At 36.9% G+C, this 19,880-nt stretch overlaps 1 protein-coding gene across 2 annotated transcripts in view; it reads left to right on the plus strand.

Moving 5' to 3' along the window:
- The window catches only part of Grid1 (glutamate ionotropic receptor delta type subunit 1), a 731,151-nt gene that overhangs the window by 615,862 nt on the left and 95,409 nt on the right, over positions 1-19,880 (plus strand). The gene's annotated exons all lie outside the window — the stretch shown is intronic.

A 19,880-nucleotide genomic window follows, 5' to 3' on the forward strand; every position in this document is an offset into this window, starting at 1 on the left:
TCAACATTCATTTAAAATTAATTAAGATCACAAGTCCAATATATTTTCAGATCTTCAAAGATCTTAAAATTATTTCTTAAAAACATGCCAGTTGGGCCCTGGAGATGGCACAGTTGGGAAAGATGGCAGTGGTCAAGGCTGATGACCTAAATTCAATCTATGGCACCCACATGTGGAAGGAAAAAACCAGATCTTCTAACCTTTACATGCATGCCAAGGTAAACATGTAAACACACACACACACACACACACACACACACACACACACACACACACACGCCAAATATTTGTTTTTGCTTATATTCATAAAATTATAACAGTTTTATCAAGAGTGAATTCTTGTTTTATTTAATTAAAATACAATTTCAGGTATGACTTTCTTCCTTCATTTTTGTAAAATGTTAAAATTATACAATGAGAGAATAAATTCAATGTCATGAAGTTCCTCTTGAAAATGCCTTAATTATGATCAGATTTTCAGATGCAGTACAAATTACCAAAGACAAACAAACAAACACACAGAAAACCACATACCACCACAAAAAAACAAAGGTACAAAGTAAATGTGTATTAAACCTGAAGGTGCCCAGGTGAGGGCAGGCCTGGATCTGCCCAGCACTTAGCTGGATAGCATAGTGGTTCCAGTATGGCCTCTCCCCTGGGCTCTGCTGTGAAGTTCCTGCTTTCCTAACGTTTCCAGTTCACTGTATTCACTATCAACCTCTTGGTTCTTTTGCTCTCCTCATGTATGGAGTTTCCTGTTTCAATCTGTTTCCTTTGCTCCCAACTGCCTATTTAAGAATTCAAATTCCTTGACTAGGACTCAAGATTCAGTTTGATATTATCTGATATCATTATGAAATTGACATTTTAACTGCGATAATTAGAGATTCATATGCAGTTGTAATAACACAGAGAGGTCTCCTCGGCTCAGCCTAGTTTTCCCCAATGCAACATTTAGCAAAATTGTAGTATCGTATTACAATCAGGTATTGATATTGATATGATTGACTGGTTTTATTTAGATTTTCCATTAAATATACTATATAAGTAGAACCGTGCACTTTGACTGTGGCTTTTTCAGTTAGCCTGATTCCTCAGTGACTCTTGCAGGTTGCTGGTGTAGTCATAGTTCATTGCCTCTCAGTGATGAGCACATTCCATGTATTACAGTTTGTTTAATCATCCCCCATTGGAGGACATCTGAGCTGCTTCCAGTTCTTGGCAATTATGAATAAAGCTACTCTGAACATTTCTGTAGGTTCTTGTGTGAACATAAGGTTTCATTTACATGCAATCATTTGCAAGAGTGCAATTGCTAGGTTGTATGACAATTGAATGATGAATTTGATAAGAAACTGTGTTGGCATTTAGTGTTGTTTTCACTTTTTATTTCTTTATTCTGATATGTAGAGTAGTGTTTCATTGTGTTAAATTTTCATTTTCCTAATGAGCAACAATGAATACTTTTTCTGTGCTTATTTACTTATACATCCTTGTCAAGAAAATATCTGATTTTATATTTTACTTCTTTTCTAATTGGACTATTTGAGCCCTGCCATTGACTTTGGAAGGTTCCTTGGGTGTTTTCTATTTATATATTTTTTACATATTTTATCAAATGCACTTCTTCATCTGATATGTGATTTGCAAACATCTTATTCCACTCTGTAGCTTGCATTTTAAATCTCTTAACAGGATCGCAGAGAAAAGTTTTCAATTTTGATGAAGTCTAATTTAGAACGTATTCCTGGGCCAGTCAGGATTTTGACATCGTCTTAGCCTGGCATAAGATGTTGGAGATTTTCTCCTTCCTAAAACTGTTATAGTTTTATATTTTTCATTGTGGTCCATAACCAATTTTACATTAATTTCTATATTTGGATTGAAGTTCATGTTGAAGTGGGTTTTTTCTTTATTCATTTATCCAAGCATTATTTGTTAAGCAGTATGGACTAAGTATGGTTGAGAGAAGTTTAGATAACAACATTGTACAGGAGAAAAGCCCCTGCTCTGGAGGGGACAATAACTTAAAAAACAGGATATCAAGAGTGCTGTGGGGGAAAGATGAGGCAAAACACTACAGTAGTATGAAGGTGAAGGTATTTCTTCAGATGGAGTGGTCCTCAAGGCTCTCCTACCTCAAGAGCATGGAGTGATTGTGTGTGTGAATTGTGAATGTGGTGATTTGGGCTGAGACCCACCACCAAGATCCAATGGAACATGGGGAGCTGTGCTGTCGGGTTTGGAAATGAAGGCTTAGTTAGAGGCTTTCTATCTTAATGTTTTACATTAGAATCACTCACTACTACCAGATACGGACTCAGTGTTTAAGCAACAGATTGGGGTGTTCATTGACAGACTTTTTTTAAAAAACTGCATGAATGTGTTTCCTTTTTTGAAAAGAAAACTTGAAGTAAACAACTTTAACCATCATTTGGAAAGAATTAGTCTCTGGCATAGAACTGTTTATAAACCAAGATACCTCTGCCAGGAACACTGTAAATGTAAAGCCTTCAGTGCCCCCAAGGTGAAAGGATGTCCTTCCCATTGACTATACGATTTAGAGACAGAATAAAGCTTAACAACACATCTCATGAGTACTGTGTGGACATGTGTTAAAATCTACAGTCCAAGCAGTTTCAAGTATAAGGTCTGGTATCATTAGCTATAGCCACTATTGTGTTCATTAGTTCTGCAGAACATATTCATCACACCTTAATGAAAATCTACACTCATTTACACCTTATCCCTCCTGGTTATCATTCTACTCTCTGCTTCCACGAGTTAGACATTTTAGAACTCGCATATAAGAGAGATCATGAAGAAATATGTGGCTTTCTGTGTCTGTTTTTTTTTAAATTTAACACCCTCTAGGTTTTCATAAATGACAATGGTTCCTTCTTTTAAACTCTGAGTAACATACGTGAGTTCTATCAGTATCTATCTGTCCTGTCTATCATCATATATGTTTTAGTCTCTTTAACCATTTGTTCATATGGGAAGTTTTAGGTTGATTCCCTGTCTTGACCATAGAGAAAGATACTGGAATGAACATAGGAATATGATTTATCTTCAAGATTGCAACCTCATTTCCCTTAGTCCTAAACTGAGAAGTTGGGTTATCAGATCATATACAGTTTCTAGATGTACTTTATGAGGACTCTGCACTTTTCCATATTTTCTATACTAATTTGTATTCTTACCAACAGTGCACAAAATAGCCATTCTAATGGGTAGGCTTTGAGTTCTATTATTTGATAATTAATACTATTGAACATTTTATTTTCATATGCATATGGGCAATGTGTGTTTTGATAAGCATTTTTCAGGTCCCTCATATATTTTGGTTTATTTGATGCAAAATTTTGCTGTTTAACTGGCCTCAAATTTGCCATCTTTTTGTCTCAGCCTGATGATAATGCTGGGAATAGAAATTTGTGTCACTATGCAAAGGCCCTCTGACTGTGTATAAATCCAGCTATTTGTTTTCTTGCTGTTGAATTGTTACTTTTTTATATATTTTGAATTTTAACATATAACCAGATGCATGGTCTTCAGATATTTTTTACCACTTCACAGGCTCTTTATTTATTCTGTACATTGTTTTCTTTGCTAAAGATTTTTAGCTTGTTATAGTTTTACATGTTTATACTTTATATTTGCTGTTGTTATCTTTACTTTTGGGATCATCCAATAAGAAATAAAATAAAACCATTAACTAGTCCAATAACAAATAGCTTTCTGCAGTTTCTTTTGGAAATTCTGTATTTTCAGATTTTACAATTTAGGCATAATTTATTTTACACATGATGTGAAATGTTCTTTGCATGTGGAATACCAAGTTTCACAACACCAAGTGTTGAAAAATCAGACTTCTCCAACATGTGTTCTTGGCAGCATTGTTCAAGATCTATTACCTATGAGTGCACAGGTTTATTTCTAGGTTCTCTGTTATCTTATACTGATCTGTCTGTATCTTCTGTACCGATATTACACTGCTTAGGATTACCCTAGTTTTGTAGATTACTTTGACATAGGTAATGTGATGCCCCCATGTTTATCTATGTTTGTTATGTTCTTCAAATTGATTGGGTGGTTTCTGTTGATGAGCAGGGATTTCAGAGTTATTTTTTTCTATTTCTACAAAAAATGGCTTTTGATTTTTGATAGGGTTGCTTTTGTTTTACCAATCACTCTTGGTAGTATTTTCTTTTAGAGAGAGAGAGAGAGAGAAATAAGACCTAGTTCATTCTAGAACCAAATTTGAGTGACCATGGCTCAATTGTCATGTGTCATGTGACCCAGGAACACAGATTTAGGTTATCCTTAATTGCCTCTCTGATGTACCTATTGATGTATTTTAGTATAGATATATTAATGTTAGTGATTATTTCAATCTATGAACACAGGATAGTTTTCCATATATTTCTATCATTTGCATCATTTTCGCTTGTCTCTTCTAGTTTTCAGAGTATACATCCTTCACCTCCTTGGCTAAATTTATACCTAAAAGCATTTAATGATTTATTCTTGATTCATTTTTCATATCGCTCATTGTTAGTCTATGCAAATATCAATTTCACATGCTAATTTTATATTTTTGTTTTATTATTGCATTTCATGTGCATGGGAGCTTTGTCTGCACATGTGTAACATGTTAACTTTATGTCTTCAAATTTTCCTTCATTCCTGTATTGATTCTCATACTTAATTGATTGAAATATTTGGGGTTCCCCATATAGAAAATGATGCCATCTGCAATTAGAAACATTTGTACTTCATATTTTCCAAGTTAAATATCTTCTATTTCCTTTTCTTTCCTCATTGGTCTGGCTAGTAGTTCCAGTACTATACTGACAAGATTGCAGGACTGAGCATCCTTGTTCCCAGTCTCAGAGGAGAGGGGCACAGCTCTTCAGCACCAACTGCTATGGTGACTATGGACTTGATGAGTCTGCCCTTGCACACCCAGTTACAATGAGTCCTTTTCTAACTCGTTGAGAGTATTTTATCAGGAAAGGACTTAAGTTTTGTCAAATGCTATTGGACATCTGTTGAAGTGAATGTATCATTTTCTCTGTTATGTTAATGTGGTATATCACACTTACAGCTTACCTGGCTTGGACCAGTCATGTAAGGTCTGTTAGCTCCTCCAAATCCGATTGTTTTAATGTGTTGTTGAATGTGGTTTGTTGCCATGCTGTCAAGGATTTGGGCATCTGTATGCATTCGGGATATTAGCCTGTCACTTCTTTGTAGTTTTTTTTTGGCTTTTGTACCAGGGAACTGGTGGCTTTATACAGTGAATCTGGACCAACTTGTGTAGTATTTTGGAAGAGTCAAAGAAGGGTTTCTCTAAATGTCTTGTATACTTCAACAGTGAAGCCATAGGTTCAGGCATTTTCTTTGTTGGGAGGCTATTAATGATGCATTCTTCTTACTCTTGATACTTTCTATTTCTTCATCTTTTGTTCTTGGCAGGTTGCTTGCTTTTATCCATTTCTTTTAGGTTATCTGATATTTGGATGTGTATGGTTGTTCTTAGTCTTTTATGATATTTATGTTTGTATAGTTTTAAGTTGTCTTTATTTTCATTTACAATTTCATCCAAGCCTTTCTTTTTTATATGTATAGCTAAAACTTTGTCTGTTTCATTTCTTCAATGAGACCAATTTTCTCAATTGCTTTCCTATTTCCATTTTCTTCATTTCTTTCTTGATTTTATTTCCTTCTTTATTTTAATTTTAACTTAGTTTGTTCATTTTATTAATTATTTTTGTTTTATACAACTTCTTTTTTAAACAATTTTTAAAATTATGGTTTTAATTGAAATATAATTACGTCACTTTCCCTTCTCTCCTTTCTTTAGCCCCTTCCAGTTGACTTCCTTTGAACCCCTCCAATGTACTTCCTCAAATTGGTAACCTCTCTTCTTATTTGGTTATTATTGTTGTGCATATATCTATGTATATATATATATATACATACACACACACACATATATATATATATATATATATATATATATATATATGCAACCTTCTGAATCCATTTTTGTTGCTTGTGTATGTAAAAATACAGTTTTAGGGCTGACCACGCTACATTGGACAACCAATGAGGGGACTCATCCCCTGGAAGAGGCTACTTCTTCTCTAAGCAGTCATTAGTTGCCTTTAGTTCCTTGTCTAGGGGTGGGAGCCCACAAAACTTTCCCCTTCCACATTAGTATGTCCATTGATATTGCTATTGTTCCAGCCATGCTTATGCGGCTGTTTCCAGGAAAGGCCTGTTTTATAACAGACTTCTTGGTATTTTGCTTCTTAAAATCTCTCTGCCTCTTCTTGCACAATGTTTCCTGAGATGTGGGAGCTGTGATGTAAATGTACCCCTTGGGGATGGGCTCTCCATGAGCTTCTGGTACTGTGGAAAACTGGATATCTACATGCAGAAGAATGAAATCAGACCCTTATCTATAGCCCTGCACAAAAATTAAATCCAAGTGGATCAAAGATCTCAATTTGAAACCTGGAACATTAATGATACTGTTTTTAGACAATTTCTCACATGGAAGCAGTGCATACCAACTACTCATCCCTGGAAGAGGCTACACTTATCAGTACCCACCTTTTCCACACAGATCTCTCCCTCTAGTTCATTATAATTTATGTGAGGGGGCTTGAGAGAGACAGTGAGAGGGAGAGGGAGAGAGAGAGAGAGAGAGAGAGAGAGAGAGAGAGAGAGAGAGAGAGAGAGAGAGAGAGAGAGGAGAGAGAGAGATGCTAGCTAGCTAGAGACATACATACATACATGCATAGATACATAGATAGACAGACAGACAAACAAACAGACAGGCAGACAAACAGACAGAGACAGAGTGAGACAGAGAGGCTTTGAGACTAACTGGAGCTGTTTGAGTGTGGAGTTATCTTTAGGAGCCTGATGTGTGTAGCTGTGGGTGCACAAAGAAAGTCAATGGCTTTCTCCTTTTTCTCCTTCTAGAGTCCCCTTCTCCATGAGTCAGGAGTTAATAGTCAGAGGTAAAGATGGGACCACATTAGTAATCCAGATATAGGGCTGGTCTTGTGTGATCTTGGTGCAGGTAACTATAGTTATTGTGGTTAACATTGTATACATACTATAATATATAATATTGTAAAAACAATTATAATAGCTGTATTGGCTGAGAGAATGACATTTCATATAACTTCACTAAATCTGTCTCTTTTGTAATTCTGTCCCTCTTCTGCTATTTTTACTTAGCAGAGATGCCATAAATGTTTAAGACTGGGCCCACAACCTTTCTTGAGTAGGAAAGATTTGCACTGAGAACTCTTCCCTGATAAACGTTGGGAGCAGTATCTGTCTAAGGGTGTAAACATGGTAGATTTCTACTTTGTCAGTTTAGTTAAACATCAGTAAGTTTTCTGTTTGGGATTGCAGCTTCACTAGACATGGGTTGCTAGCCAGGCTTACAGCATCAGACATAGATTGGCCCTTCCTGTGGTGGTTTGAATGACAGTGCCTCCCCCATATTTGCATGTTTAGTCCCCAATTGATGAACTGTTTGGAAGGATTCAGGCAGGGATGTGGCCTTGTTTGGAGGAAGTGTGTCTCTGGGGTTGAGCTTTGAGCTTTCAAAGCCCCTTCCAGGCCCAGTATCTCTCACTCTCTCTGCCTGCCTGTGGATCAAGATGTAAAGCTCTCAGCTACTTCTTCAGTACTGTGCCTCCTTCATGATGCCCTGCTCCCCACCATGATGGTAATGGACTAGTCCTCTGAAACTGTAAGCTACCTCCCAATTAAGAGCTTCCTTTTTACAAGAGCTGCCTTGGTCATGGCGTCTCCTCACAGCAGTAGAACTAAGATACTTCCCCACTTAGTCCCCCAAGGCACAGGTCTCCAGTCTAATCAGAAGGCAGTTGGCCACCCACACCAAAGCCAAGCTGCTCTCGTGATGGTGGTTGAATTTCTAGTTGAATTTCTGCAAGGTGAATTTCTGGTTCCTAGGGTGAATGGCTGCATGAGAACGATGATGTCTTTTTTCACTAGTTCTTTTTTTGTTTACTTGAGGTCTTTCATTGTTACTAATGTAGGTTGATTGTGTTTTCTTGGAACGGCTATAGATATAGCTCATAATTTTTGTTATATTTTTCTGTGCTCATGTTTAAAGGTTTTAGGGAATACTTCTTCTGATTTCATCTTTAACTCACTGACTGCTCAGGTGTTGTTATTTAATTTCCATATTTAGCGAATTTTTTTCTCCTGTTATTACTTTCTGGTTTTATAGCTTGTGGTTTATAAGATTTTAATCTTCTTAAATTTGTTAAACTCGAATTGTGGTCTAACATGTAATTAATATTGAAGAATTTTGCATATGGGTTGATAAAATGTGCATTTTGTTGCCATTGGATTGATTTTTCTGTTAGGCCTTTTTGTCTATAATGTTATTTTAGCCTGTTATTGATTTATTGACTTTTTGTTTTAATCTATACATTACTGGATGCAGTGTGGTAACAAATATTTATATTTTCCTTAAGTTGCTATTTATTTTTTCAGTTTTGTTCATAGTTTCTTAAATACCTATGTGTAAATACATGTAGGTATTTCAAATTAAGTGTATAAATGTGATACACTCTTGATGAATTGCTTTTTTATCATATCATTTTTTCTTATCCTTTGTGACAGTTTTTGAGTTAACATCCCTTTTGACTGAAATAAGTATAGACATCCCTTTTCTCTTTTGTTTAATATTTGCATAGATTGTCTTTATTCTATTTTTTATTTACCTGTCTTTGAATCTATAGTGAGTTATTTACATATAGCATATTGTTGGGTAATATAAAAATCATTTTATTAACAGTATTTTTAAGTAGACCATTTAATCTGTTTATATTTAATATAATCACTGATTAGGAGAGACTTTAATCATTTTGCTGCTTACTACATGTCTTATGCCTTTTTTTTCTTTTTTTCCATTAATATCTTCTTTTGTGTTAAATATACTTTTGTCGACCATTTTAATGCTTTTGATTATTTGTACACATTATATTCTTTAAATATAATTATTATACATATGTATGTTATAGTCTCAGTTTTGCCATAGGCATTATAATTAGCATCAAATTTATAACAGTCTAGTCTGCATTAACAGTAACCTTACATTAATGGCATAATAACTATTCACTAGTATAGATGTGATCTACCCCCTCATTCTCCTTATTGATTGATTGATTGAGATGGGGTTTCATGTGGTCTAAGACCTCACTCACCCTTAGAATTTGTGAGTCTTTTCTTCAGAAGCCTGCAGTTTAGCTAAGTGACTTTTCTTCAGTATCAGTCTCTCACATTATGCCTCTTTTCTGGAAGCACTAGCTCTCCCCATGAGTCCTCATGTCTACTGAACTTCTCTGGACAACTTTCAGTTCTTCTTCCATTTCTGTTCATGTTGGGGGGCATTTCCATTTTGCTGACTGGATTAAACTCTACTTTCATATTTTTATTTCCTTTCTCTCTTCCTCCCTCTTTTTGGATACCACTTTTATTGTCAGGCACAGGTTTATGGATTTCACTCTCAAGTGTTGTTATAAAGAGCCCTTTCTATAAGTAATTAAATTTACATTTTTTTGAATTTAAGTTTCTCCAGCAGATGCTTTCCAACACTGTGCAATATTAGGAAAGCATATTGGGTGTTGTTTTTCTGTTGAAATCTTTCTTGTGCTTTCCAGACCGTCTTGCTGTTTGATGTCCTTGACTGTTGAGAACTCTTTCCATAAGGGCAAGTAAAGGTTCTCCTTGGATTTTTTTAGTCATATACCTGGATGTAATTTCCATCTTACATTTTAATCTTTTGGGGGAATTTTTGAATTCAGGCAAAGAGGTGTAAACTATGATTTCAATGCCAGAAGCTCGTGTGGTGATTTCCTGTAAAAGTTTTCCTTTTGAATGTTTACCTCCACTGTAGCGTTATGTTTGCTGTAGCTTCTATAATGGGTAGAAAAGTCACTGTGTGGCTTTTCTAATCCTCCTCCTTGCTGTTACTATTTTGTACACTTTACTGACAAATTACAATTTGTCAGCATCCACTGCCCATGAACTGGTTTTCTACATATTGTGTCCTGCAGATCTCAGTGGAACCCAGGGGCTTTCTATTGCTCCACTTTAACTTTGTCTCTGTATGTACAAAAGAAACCCACTGTAATGATGTATTTTCAAAGGAATAGAGCCCCTCATTAATTCCTGTCCTCTGGAAATTTCTCAGGGTCTGATAAGTGGGTAACATCACTGCTTGTACATGGTCTATGGTTCCCTGAAGTTTAAAACACTGCCTGGTCATTTGAGTACTCAGCTGAAGGAATGAATGACAGCTATCTGTCCTCTCCCTATCAACGTTTTCCTTATTGATCAAACTAACCTTCAATCTACAACATTTCAGTCTAGCATATAACAATTTATCACTTACATTCCATTTGTCCATGTGAATGTTCATAATTACTTGTAGATGTAACCAACCTTCTTATTAAATAAGAAACACAGAACCAATGCAAAGAAGAAAGCCAAGAGATCAGAGCTAAGAGCTAAAACTTTACCCTTCCTCCTGCAGTGGTCCTACCTCTCCAAACCAGAGCTACCCCTGTGTTAAAGTCTTTATATAGCATTCCTGTTCTGCCTTCTCATTGGTTGTAAACCCAACCACATGACCGTCTTGTCACGGCCTGTCTGTATAGGCCTCCAGGTTTTCCATGATTGGTATTGAGATTAAAGGCATGTGTATCCAATAATGGCTGTATCCCTGAACACACAGAGACTTACCCAGCTCTGTCTACCAAGTGCTGGGATTGCAAGCATACGCCACCACTGCCCTGCTTTCCTATGGCTTGCTAATAGCTCTGACCCCCGGGCAACTTTATTTATTAACATACAAATAACATTTTAATACAAATAAAATATCACCATATTAAGTCCTGTGGGATGGTCTGTATGTCAAGTGTGTTGCTGACTGGTCAATAAACAAATCACTGATTGGTCAGTGGCCAGGCAGGAAGTATAGGCGGGACAAGGAGGAGAATAAAGCTGGGAAGTGGAAGGCTGAGTCAGGGAGACACTGCCAGTTGCCACGATGACAAACAGCATGTGAAGATGCCGGTAAGCCACAAGCCACGTGGCAAGGTATAGATTTATAGAAATGGATTAATTTAAGCTGTAAGAACAGTTAGCAAGAAGCCTGCCACAGCCATACAGTTTGTAACCAATATAAGTCTCTGTGTTTACTTGGTCTGAGAGGCTGTGGGACTGGCAGGGCAGAGAGATTTGTCCTGACTGTGGGCCAGGCAGGAAAACTCTAGCTACAATTACTACCCTAGTATTTAGAGTTTATAAACTCCTTAAAGGCTTACACAACACAAAAGAGAATAAGCTCCTCTTAGGAACAAGGATGTAGTTGACTCCTTTGAGCAATTTTGCCTATTCCTTTGTAGTAAGGTAAGTTCTCTTCCTGAGATGACATATCTCACTTTTGATTCACTACAAAATCTTCAGATTTTTGTGATTATTTCCAACCCTGTGTCAGTTTACATATTATCATACTTATAGCAAAAACACTGGAAATTTTAGTATTGGAAAGGGTTGCACACCCCCAACCACCCTGTTTTATCAGTGCCTGTATTCTGGAATACTTGTCTAAAATTCTTAGGTGAGTAGCACTCTGTGTTAAGAGGACTCACACTCAGACCAAAAACTCATTTTAGAAAGTAGCAGCTGAAGTACCTGCTCCTGAAATTGTACATTGTGTTTGCTATGAGCGTAGCCACTGATACCTGACTTCCTGGGTTCAAATCCTCTTTCCCCCTATCTAGCTATATGACAGTGTGTACAAGTCACTTAACCTCACTTCACTTCCCATTCTCACCTTGCACCCTTAAGGCCCTGAAGTGTGTAAGCTTTGACACCGATGTGAATGACTCTAAGCAGTTGGTTGAGTACCAAAGTCCTTTCTACTCACAGTGGGGTCAGTGACTGAGCCTCACTGGTGTGACGTAGAATCTTAGGCCTTGTCACAGATATCCTGTAGCAGATTCGGTGTGTGACTATATCCCAATTGACTTGATTCGTATTACAGTTCAGCACTTAGTGTATCTAGCTAATAAAAAGGAGCATGTATGCATTTCCAGTACCTAAGTGATCAGCCATTTCAAAACATGTATTTTAACACATCTACAAATCATTTCCTGCCTTTGTAGCCTCAAAAACCTTAAGAGGAAAGTGACACATATTAGTGGGACACATGAAGAGATTATGGGTTTCTTCACGTTAGGATTGAGTAATGGACAAGGGACTGGAGCTTTAATTATTAACAACTAGAAGTCTGAAAAATCTAGAAACTCTTAAAGCATAAAGACACACATGTATTGACAGGGAGAGAGAAAGACATATCATGTATATAGTAAGAATAAAAAAGCCAGTAAAGTCACACCCTGGATATTGTTAGTTAGGGACATTGTATAATGATAACCAAAATAACTGTACCAGAAAGACAATATATGTGGAACATTAAAGTTTTTTTAAAAAAAAATTGTGAAAGATCTAATAGGAAAAATAGAAAAGTCTAAAACAATCAAATCCTAATCTCATTCTTTTAGAAAATGCATAAACAGTAAGCAAATCCACTAAGTTTATATAGCTCTAAACGACTCCACCAATTAACTTGACACAGTTGGCATTTGTAGAACATTTCACCCCCAAACTCCAAAGTCAACATTTTGAAGTATGCACAAACACTGGGCACCAAAGACATTGTCATCACAGAGCTAAAGCATAGTAAATGTAAGAGTTAACCTTATAGAGGGTGTTCTGTCATTCACAAGCCCATTAAGTCAGAAACTAATGGAAATAAACAACCTAGGAAACGTACAGTGAAACCTAGATAACACAATTCTAAATAACCCAAGTGTCAAAGAAAAAGGCACAAAAGAAATCTCTGAAATGTTCCTGATTTGAATAACAATGAAAACACATCATGTCAACAACTGTGAAATGCAGCTAAAATAGTACTTAAAGATAAGTTATAGCTTTAAACACCTATAAAAAATGTATTGCTTTGTCCAAGTTGACGGTTCTTAGTTTTTCCCTTAACAAGACATAAAAATAAGGAGTAAGCTTAGGTAAAAAGAAGTTTGAAGAAGTAAATAGGATTGATATAATAAATAAATTAGAAAGACTGACCCCTCCCTTTTTTAAAAAAATAAAATGGATATATTGTGAATGAGGCTGGGCGAGGTTACACAGGGCTGGAATCCCACACTCAAGAGACTCAACAGGAGGAGCATGATCATGCCTTGAGGCTGTCTTGAGCTACACAACAAGTTACAGGTCAGTTGGAAATAAACAGTGACACTATCAAAAAGAAAACAAAGGAAAAAATCAACAAAAGAAAGCGAACATTGTCAATATCAGGCATGAAAGGAAGATTTTCTAATAAATTCACTAGACAGTAAGAGATTATAAAACAATACTATAACAACTTTATGTCAATAAATAAAGCTGAGATGAAAGGGAAATTTTTCCCTTAAAACAGGATGTTAGATTTGTAAAACAAACACTATGCCACTTATTAAATTCTAGGACAACATACCCTCGCAGGTGAATTTCATCCAGCATTCAAAGAAACAATACTAATCACAAACTCTTCCCAAGAATCACTTTTAAGAATAAATTTAATGAAAATGCCATAACCCTAATGCCAACACCAGAAAAAGACAGAACAAGAGAAGGTGATTATCCATCAACCATCAATATACTCAGATACAGGAGCCCTCCCCAAATGCTAATAATCAGCAATGCCTAATGATGACAGCACACAATACATAAGTAGAGTTTTATTCCTTAGATATGGTTCTTTAAACAGTTGAGAACAAATCAATGTAATTTATATAAATAAGGAGAAAAATAGCACATGGCCATCTCAATACAGAAATGTATTTGGTTGCACATGCCTGTAACCACAGCACTTAGAAGGTTGAGGCAGGAGGATTGCCAGGAGTTTAATGCCAGCCTAACCTGTTTAATGAGGGTTCAAGGTTATCTCAGCTATAGAGTGAGACCCCGACTAACAACAAACAGCAACAACAAAAATAACCTAAAGTGATAAAGAAATAAGGAGTAAAAAATACATCCATAATTTGATAAGAGGAATGAATAAATACTTGAAATCCTGTTACAAGATCAGTAGGAACAAACAGCGGTCCGTGCCTGAGTCACAGCCAATGACGGAAATGGAAGGAAGGAATGGAGAGAGGGCTGAGTAATGAAGAGCACTTGCTGCTCTGTGATAGGCTCCAGACTCAGTCCTAAGCACCATATGACAGCTCACAACCTCATGTAACTACAGTCCAAGGGCTTCACCCACTCATCTGGCCTCTGCAGGCCCTGCACACACATGGTGTATATACACATATGCAGGCAAAACACTATCATACAGAAAATAAAAAAAAAGTTCCTTAAAGTTTATCTAAAGGCCGGGCGGTGGTGGCGCACGCCTTTAATCCCAGCACTCGGGAGGCAGAGCCAGGCGGATCTCTGTGAGTTCAAGGCCAGCCTGGACTACCAAGTGAGTTCCAGGAAAGGCGCAAAGCTACACAGAGAAACCCTGTCTCGAAAAACCAAAAAAAAAAAAAAAAAAAAAAAGTTTATCTAAAAAGGAGTAAGAAGCACAGGATTTTAAAGTAAAACTGCATTTCACGGTGACAAGACCATGTTTGTACAAAGTCCTAAAAATCTGCTCATCAAATTCAATAAATTTCATGCTTCAGGAAGCATTCAGTGTACAATACAACCTTCTCTTATATACTAGGACGAATAACTAGAAAATATAAAGAAAATACACAATGATTACAACAATTCCCCCAAATAAACAAGTTTTAGGGACATTTTCATAACAACTGTAAGAATTGTACACTGACACTATGAAATGTCACTGAGAGAAATCAAATAATATTTTAAAAGTGGAACAATTTCTAATATTCATAGATTGAGAAACAATGTTGTTGAAATGGAAAATCCCCATAATTGTGGTATAGCTTCCATTCTCATTAAAACCATAGCAGGATTGTTTTACAAAGAGAACGTATGTGATGGTTCTCGAAACTCCTGTGTAATTACAAGTGATTTAGAATGCTGAACATAATGACTAGGAAGGGGTTTTCAGAACTTCAAGCTCAGTGGCGGCTTTCTTTGTGTCCCAACTCCGATCTGACCTCTCTTACTGGCCCTTCCCTGGCCTCTTTTTGCTCCTTAAATATCAGGGGCAGCTTCCTGCACCCTGGTCATCACATGATTTAAAAACACTTTCTCTCTGTTGTCACTTGGCCAGTTCTGACTGACTCTAAGTCTGCTCTTGTGCCACCTCTTCAGGGTGGCCTTTCTGAAGACATTGAATGATTGTTTTTCTCATTTATACACCCTGGAACCTTTCTGTCTTAGCAATTATGACCCGATGTAACCACATATTTACATACTTACTTTTTAAACTACGCATCCATACCTCTACACAGTCAGCTCCATGGATCCACTGACTTAGTTGTTTTTCCTCTTTGTATAGTTAGAGCTTAGCATAATGTATGATACCACATCTACAATGTCAATTGGATGTAATCATCACTAAGGGCAGACATGCGGCTTTTGGTTCACAGGTAAAGAATTATGAACATTGGGTAGGATAGTTCAAGGCAGAGTTTAGTTCAGGAAGAAGAAACAAGTTTTCTCCTGTCTGAGTTAAATAAACATCTCCAGGATACAATGAGTCATATACCCCCCAGGGGTGTCTGCAGCAGCTGGGAGAGCATGAACATCTTTTACAGATTCCGAAGCCACACTTTCTGTTCTGCTCCTTGGCTTTTTCACCAGTTAAAGCTCTGTATGTAGTGAGAAGCTGATTTGGATGTTGTTTGTTTAGGGTTTTACCCGTTTTTATTTTTAGCTTGAGGACGAATGCACATGTCAGGTATATACACCAGCGCCCTGCTGGGTGGCATTGATGATATATCTTTTTTTTCTCAAGGTCAAATGGGAGATTTTCCATATCTTTTGTGTGTTTTATTTTCATTCTGCTATTGCTCCTGTATTCACAGATCTATGCACATTGTGAAAAATGTAATCTGCAGTATGTGTACTGTTTCACATTCCAACAGTGAAATTCATGAATTGAAAATACCTAGATTTTATAGCTAGGGTAAGTCATACATATGCACAAACTAGCTATAGAATTTGTATTCCTGCTTTGGCACATGAATTTATGATATATTAGTAAGAATTTTATTACCCAGGAAAACTACTCCCTAGGGGATAAATGTGTGGTTTGTGGAATGGGGAATGCTCCATTCTCTCACATCACATCCAGAACTATATCATTCAATTGTCAAGGAACATCCAGTACCATCACTGAAGAAGACTCTTGGTTCTTAAGTCTAGAGATAGACAGAACCCCTGCAGACTTCCTCTGTAGACTATGTTCAAGGTAACCATCCTTTATGGCTAATTTGATGTGGACATGTCCAGGTTGCCAAAGAGCCTCAAGTTAGTCTTTCTCCCACTTCCTCCTAAAAACAAGCTAATGCATTTTATATTTTGAGCAGTTCAGTAGAAAAATCTTTGTTCCCAAGAACTTTCTCCCCATCCCCACTTTCCCTATTATTAATACCTTGAGGTACTGTATTTATCACCACTGCTTAGTAAATATTGACATATCATTGTTGGCTCAAGGCCAGAGTTTACTTAGGACTCATTATTCTGAATGGTGCATTCTCTGTGCTGACATATGTAAAAAGACACATATCCATCATTATAGCCTCATGCAGTTTCACTGTGTAAGTTCCAGTGTTCTGCCTATAAATCTTCCTTTTCTTCCTGTTAATTACTAATAAGAAGTTAGGGACCACACACTCTGCAAATACTTTGTTAATGGTCTATTATAGTCTCCAGATCTCTCCTGTGTCATTACATACTCTCTGCCATATGGAGGTCTTGATGACTAGTTTATTACAATAATCTTTTGCCTTGACTTTTCCTCTTCTCTTTTCGTTACTTTAAATCTTTATTTGTATTGCCAGTAGAAATACCTTGGTAGATATTTGGTAGAATCCTGGGGCTCATATTTCTCCAGAGGTTCCCTCCAATGTTGAATTTAATGTTGAACTTCTGTAGCACAGCATAGCTCAGTTTGTAGCTACATGTATGTGCTGTGATGCTACAAATATTCACATATTGAGTCTGTTCATATTCTTTATGATGGTAAGTACTCAAGAAGTTGTTTTTTTAGAACAGGATTTTTGTTTTCTCTCTCTCTCTCTCTCTCTCTCTCTCTCTCTCTCTCTCTCTCTCTCTCCCTCCTCTCCTCTCTTTCTCTGTGTTTTTTTTTGGTGTGTGTTTGATTTTTTTAATCTTATAGTGCTTTCTTTCATTGTTTTCTATGGCAGCTCCTATACAGAATTGATTTATTGAATTTTAATTTTTACTGTATATTGTCTGTGCGTTTCTATTACTGAATTTAATAAATTATTACTCTCAGTTTATAGGGTTTTCCCCTTCATTAGTCACAACTTCTTAAAAACAGACATTTTGACATATTTATGTTAGAGTTTTCCATGCCAAGCAAAGGCCTTACACTTCGCTTTACTTTGCAGAGTTTAGGAATAAAATGACTAGGCAAAAATGAATGAGTAGGCAAAAGAACTAGAGTGGCATCTGTCACCTCAAGTAGGAGATAATTTAATAGCAATGAGAAGGGGCTTTGAAAGCAGGGAGGGGAGGGCATGCAGAGAAATTATATAACTGGAGATACTGCTGAGGTGTGCTGCCATAGTTGTTTGTACCAAGTGGTGTGGAAGCACTAGATGGAAACAGTGATGACTTGGAATAAGACTACCTAGTAGAGTATGCCATGGGACCTGGGTCCTAGGATCCTCTGATGTGAGAACGAGGTAGATGAATGAGTTGGTCTTCTCTTCTGATGGTCAGTGGCTGCGTAGCTGTTTCTCGTCTAGAAGTCTAGGTATTCCTGGTCTTTGGTGACTGTCTTCTCACAAGCTCAGGTTGAGTATCTTGAAAAATAGGGAGAATATTTATGGCAAATATGAAGCCTTTTGGAACTGTTGACATTTTAAAAATAAAAGAAAGGAAGTTATTTGCTGCTGATGCAAGTAATGGGAGATTTGAGAGAAGTAAAAATGGTCTCCAAACTGATAATAGACAAGCAATGTGAAGTGACCTTCCCCTCTTCTAATAGGACTGAACCTAACAGGGGTAGTTGACTTTTTGTTTTTTCCAGGGGCCAATTTGCTAAGACCTCTGCCTGATATTAACCCACCAGTCTATGTTGACTCATGTCTGGCTTCAGTCAGACCCTCAGGAAGTATGTCCAGTCTGGTAGCTAATCAGAGTCCTACCCAGCCACAAGCAGGAACTGTTCTTGCTATTTTCAAACAGACCCCTGACACAACAAACATACCCCTGACACTACAACCACAGTTGCTGACCAGATGTCATGAGCCAATTATAAAATGATTCCTGTACCAGTAAGAGTCTACATCCAATCACTTCAAAGTACACTTAACTACAGCTGAAATTCCCCTTATCTTGCTTAAAAGGAGCCTGCTAACTTCTCTTGGGGTCACCATTTTGCCACTTTGTCAGATGGTTTGACCCCAGCATGCTGGAATTGTTTATTAAATGCTCTTGTTGATTGCATACATGACTGGTGGTCTTTTATGGGACTTCTCATGGACCATAACACAATGGAAAATGAAACAGGCCATGATTGGCAGTTATCATATTCTATAGAAAAGTAGAATTCTAAAAATTTCAGAAAAGGGGACCTTTTTGGGCTCAGTTGTATGATTCAAGATAGAAATACCTCAAATAATGAAGCAATAGTTGTTTCATCATAAGCCATCACAAATCTCAGTGGGGGGCAGCAGGCAGATGCTGGGGGTCTCTATAAGTCAGTCACTGCATGAAAACACAGAAATTGGTAGGTAATGATGGAATAAAACAGGGATATCCTCTTGAAAGTTTATGCAAATAGGACCCCATTTTATGTTTCAACTGGGGAAAATTTGTGAAAAAATAAAAGAGTTTGGTAGAATTGATTTCTGAACTCTAGTTTTGACTAAAACCAATCACAAGCAGAGAGATCAGTGCTTAAGGAATACTGGGAAGTAATTGCAGCAGATTAAAATAGAATTACCACTGTTGATTAAGAACCATTGGGTTCAATATTTGTGTCAGTATAAGGGCTTGCTGGCTGTGTAACTAAAGTTGGCTACTTTATGAATCTAAGCCTTAATTAGCTTTCTTACCTACAAAATAGACAGGATGATACCAATTCATTGTGTACTGTGTCCACTAATTAAATTAGATCATATGGGGTCCAGCATGGTGCTGGCATTCAATTAGCACTCAGTAAAGATACAACTCCATTTTTCCCTATGGTGTCTCTTAAAGGTTTCTTCCAGGTACAGTTGAAGAACTATTCCAAGACACTGAAATAATTTACATATATATGCAAGCATTCTGCTGATAACATTTGAGAACTGTAATGCTCTAGTGGAACTGGGGAGGGGATATTTAAGCAAGTAACTTTTTGAAAGATGGCTTTGAATCCTTATTGAATTTTTTATTTACTGGGCCAGTGAATTGATGTGCCACCGTGCCAACATTTGTAAATGATTTATTTGGAAGGAGATGTGTGAATACCCGGAAAGGGAAAAAAATGACCTCTATGTAGTAGTTCCAGTTCCCTGAGAACAAATTGTCTTGTGCTAGCCTTACCTCTCTCAATTTGTTTTTCTTTGCCTTTGATAGGTTTATTATCCTAGAATATCAGGATA

This window comes from Peromyscus eremicus, chromosome 9 (genome assembly GCF_949786415.1).
Source record: "Peromyscus eremicus chromosome 9, PerEre_H2_v1, whole genome shotgun sequence".
Classification (NCBI taxonomy): Eukaryota; Metazoa; Chordata; class Mammalia; order Rodentia; family Cricetidae; genus Peromyscus; species Peromyscus eremicus.